Below are 4,593 nucleotides of genomic sequence, written 5' to 3' on the forward strand. Positions count from 1 at the left end.
TGGAGCAAACAATTTTGAGCTGAAATCTCAGCTAGTTTCTCTAATGCAGCAGAACGGCAAGTTCCATGGACTTCCATCTGAAGATCCTTTTCAGTTCTTAACTAAATTCTTGCAGATCTGTGATACTATTAAGACTAATGGAGTAAATTCTGAAGTCTACAGGCTCATACTTTTCCCTTTTGCTGTAAGAGACAGAGCTAGAGTGTGGTTGGACTCTCAACCCAAAGATAGCCTGAACTCTTGGGATAAGCTGGTCACGGCTTTCTTAGCCAAGTTCTTTCCTCCTCAAAAGCTTAGTAAGCTCAGAGTGGATGTTCAAAACTTCAGACAGAAAGAAGGTGAATCCCTCTATGAAGCTTGGGAGAGATACAAGCAACTGACCAAAAAGTGTCCTTCTGACATGCTTTCAGAATGGACCATCCTGGATATATTCTATGATGGTCTGTCTGAATTAGCTAAGATGTCATTGGATACTTCTGCAGGTGGATCCATTCACCTAAAGAAAACTCCTGCAGAAGCTCAAGAACTCATTGACATGGTTGCTAATAACCAGTTCATGTACACTTCTGAGAGGAATCCTATGAGTAATGTGACGCCTCAGAAGAAGGGAGTTCTTGAAATTGATACTCTGAATGCCATATTGGCTCAAAATAAAATATTGACTTAGCAAGTCAATATGATTTCTCAGAGTCTGAATGGAATGCAAGCTGCATCCAACAGTACTCAAGAGGCATCTTCTGAAGAAGAAGCTTATGATCCTGAAAACCCTGCAATAGTAGAGGTGAATTACATGGGTGAACCTTATAGAAACACCTATAACCCCTCATGGAGAAATCACCCAAATCTCTCATGGAAGGATCAACAAAAGCCTCAACAAGGCTTTAATAATAGTGGAAGAAATAGGTTTAACAATAGTAAACTTTCTCCATCATCCACTCAGCAACAGACAGAGAACTCTGAAGAAAATACCTCTAATTTAGCAAACTTAGTCTCTGATCTATCTAAGGCCACTGTAAGTTTCATGAATGAAACAAGGTCCTCCATTAGAAATTTGGAGGCACAAGTGGGCCAGCTGAGTAAAAGGATCACTGAAATCCCTCCTAGTACTCTCCCAAGCAATACAGAAGAAAATCCAAAAGGAGAGTGCAAGGCCATTGACATAGTCAACACGGCCGAACCTGGAGAGGAAGAGGAGGACGTAAATCCCAGTGAGGAAGACCTCCTGGGACGTCCAGTGATCAATAAGGAGTTTCCCTTTGAGGAACCAAAGGAATCTGAGACTCATCTAGAGACCATAGAGATTCCATTGAACCTCCTTATGCCCTTCATGAGCTCTGACGAGTATTCATCTTCTGAAGAGAATGAGGATGTTACTGAAGAGCAAGTTACCAAGTACCTTGGTGCAATCATGAAGTTGAATGCCAAATTATTTGGTATTGAGACTTGGGAAGATGAACCTCCCTTGTTCACCAATGAACTAAGTGATCTGGATCAACTGACATTGCCTCAGAAGAAACAGGATCCTGGAAAGTTCGTAATACCTTGTACCATAGGCAACATGATCTTTGAAAAGGCTCTGTGTGACCTTGGTTCAGGGATAAACCTCATGCCCCTCTCTGTAATAGAGAAACTGGGAATCTTTGGGGTGCAAGCTACTAAAATCTCATTAAAGATGGCAGACAATTCAAGAAAATAGGCTTATGGACAAGTAGAGGACGTGTTAGTAAAGGTTGAAGGCCTTTACATCCCTGCTGATTTCATAATCCTTGATACTGGGAAGGATGAGGATGAATCCATCATCCTTGGAAGACCTTTCCTAGCTACAGCAAGAGCTGTGATTGATGTTGACAGAGGTGAATTAGTCCTTCAATTAAATGAGGACTCCCTTGTGTTTACAACTCAAGGTTATCCTTCTGTAAACATGGAAAAGAGGCACAGTAAGCTTCTCTCAAAACAGAGTCAACCAGAGCCCCCACAGTCAAACTGTAAGTTTGGTGTTGGGAGGCCACAACCAAACTCTAAGTTTGGTGTTGAACTCCCATATCCAAACTCTAAGTTTGGTGTTGGGAAGTCTCAACAATGCTCTGAACATTTGTGAGGCTCCATGAGAGCCCACTGTCAAGCTATTGACATTAAAGAAGCGCTTGTTGGGAGGCAACCCAATTTTTATTTTTTTTGTTCTTTCATGTTTTATCAGGTTCATGATCATGTGGAGTCACAAAATAAATATAAAAGTTGAAAACGGAATCAAAAAAACAGCAGAAGAAAAATCACACCCTGGAGGAAGACCTTACTGGCGCTGAATGCCCAAAATGGGCAGCATCTGGGCATTTGAACGCCAGAATTGCACCCTGGAGAAGAGCTGGCGCTGAACGCCCAGAACAAGCATGGTTTTGGCGTTCAAGGCCAGAAATGGGCAACAAATGGGCGTTCAACGCCCAGAACAAGCACCAATCTGGCGCTGAACGCCCAGAGTTGTGTGCAAGGGCATTTTGCATGCCTAATTTGGTGCAAGGTTGTAAATCATTGAACACCTCAGGATCTGTGGACCCTACAGGATCACCTCAGGATCTGTGGACCCCACAGGATCCCCACCTACCTCCACTCACTTCTTCTCACCCCTCTTTCACGCAATCCCATAAACATTCTTCCCCAAAACTCTTCACCAATCACCTCAATCTCTCTTTCCTATAACCACTTCACCACTCACATCCATCCACTCTTCCCCATCAACCTACCTTATAAACCCCACCTACCTTCAAAATTCAAACTCAATTTCCCACACAAAACCCACCCTTATGGCCGAACCTTACCCCCCTCCCTTCCCTATATAAAGCCCTCCATTCTTCTTCATTTTCACACAACACAACCCTCTCTTCCCCTTCTTAGCCGAATACACCCCTCCCCCTCTCCTCCATATTTTCTTCTTCTTCATCTATTATTTCTTCTCTTGCTCGAGGGCGAGCAATATTCTAAGTTTGGTGTGGTAAAAGCATAAGCTTTTTTGTTTTTCCATTACCATTGATGGCGCCTAAGACCGGAGAATCCTCTAGAAAAGGGAAAGGGAAGACAAAAGCTTCCACCTCCGAGTCATGGGAGATGGAAAGATTCATCTCCAAAGCTCATCAAGACCACTTCTATGATGTTGTTGCCAAGAAGAAGGTGATCCCCGAGGTCCCTTTCAAGCTCAAGAGAAATGAGTATCCGGAAATCCGACATGAGATCCATAGAAGAGGTTGGGAAGTTCTAACAAATCCCATCCAACAAGTCAGCATTCTAATGGTTCAAGAGTTCTATGCCAATGCATGGATCACTAAGAACCATGATCAAAGTAAGAACCCGAATCCAAAGAACTACATTACAATGGTTCGGGGGAAATACTTAGATTTTAGTCTGGAGAATGTGAGGTTGGCGTTTAACTTGCCTATGATGCAAGGAGATGCACGCCCCTACACTAGAAGGATCAACTTTAATCAAAGGTTGGACCAAGTCCTCATGGACATATGTGTGGAAGGAGCTCAATGAAAGATTGACTCCAAAGGCAAGCCGGTTCAACTAAGAAGACTGGACCTCAAGCCTGTAGGTAGAGGATGGTTGGAGTTCATCCAACGCTCCATCATCCCCACTAGCAACCGATCTGAAGTTACTGTGGATCGGGCCATCATGATCCATAGCATCATGATTGGAGAGGAAGTAGAAGTTCATGAAGTCATCTCCCTTGAACTCTACAAAATAGCCGAAAAGCCCTCTCCTGGGGCAAGGCTAGCTTTTCCTCATCTTATTAGCCATCTATGTTACTCAGTTGGAGCTTTCATAGAAGGAGACATTCCCATTGAGGAAGAGAAGCCCATCACTAAGAAAAGGATGGAGCAAGCAAGAGAGCCCATTCATGGATCTCAAGAGACACATGAAGCTCATCACCATGAGATCCCGGAGATGCCTCAAATGCATTTTCCTCCACAAAACTATTGGGAGCAAATCAACACCTCCCTAGGAGAATTAAGTTCCAACATGGGAAAATTAAGGGTGGAACATCAAGAGCACTCCATCATCCTTCATGAAATAAGAGAAGATCAAAAAGCAATGAGGGAGGAGCAACAAAGACAAGGAAGAGACATAGAAGAGCTCAAGGACATCATTGGTTCCTCAAGAAGGAAACACCACCATTACTAAGGTGGACTCATTCCTTGTTCTTACATTCTCTGTTTTTCGTTTTCTCTATGTTAAGTGCTTATCCATGTTTGTATCTTCATTACATGATCATTAGTATTTAGTAACTTTGTCTTAAAGTTATGAATGTCCTATGAATCCATCACCTCTCTTAAATGAAAAATGTTTTAATTCAAAAGAACAAGAAGTACATGAGTTTCGAATTTATCCTTGAACTTAGTTTAATTATATTGATGTGGTGACAATGCTTCTTGTTTTCTGAATGAATGCTTGAACAGTGCATATGTCTTTTGAAGTTGTTGTTTAAGAATGTTAAATATGTTGGCTCTTGAAATAATGATGACTAGGAGACATGTTATTTGATAATCTGAAAAATCATAAAAATGATTCTTGAAGCAAGAAAAAGCAGTAAAGAACAAAGCT

The 4,593-nt window shown here is 42.1% G+C and overlaps 1 non-coding gene across 1 annotated transcript; it reads right to left on the reverse strand.

The window, feature by feature from the left end:
• Window positions 1-298: 298 nt before the first annotated feature.
• On the reverse strand, window positions 299-402 carry LOC112760193 (small nucleolar RNA R71). Its single transcript, XR_003180645.1, has one exon. It is a non-coding gene; the product is annotated as a small nucleolar RNA R71 (small nucleolar RNA).
• Between the last annotated feature and the right edge of the window lie 4,191 nt (window positions 403-4,593).

This window comes from Arachis hypogaea, chromosome 16 (genome assembly GCF_003086295.3).
Source record: "Arachis hypogaea cultivar Tifrunner chromosome 16, arahy.Tifrunner.gnm2.J5K5, whole genome shotgun sequence".
Taxonomy (NCBI): Eukaryota; Viridiplantae; Streptophyta; class Magnoliopsida; order Fabales; family Fabaceae; genus Arachis; species Arachis hypogaea.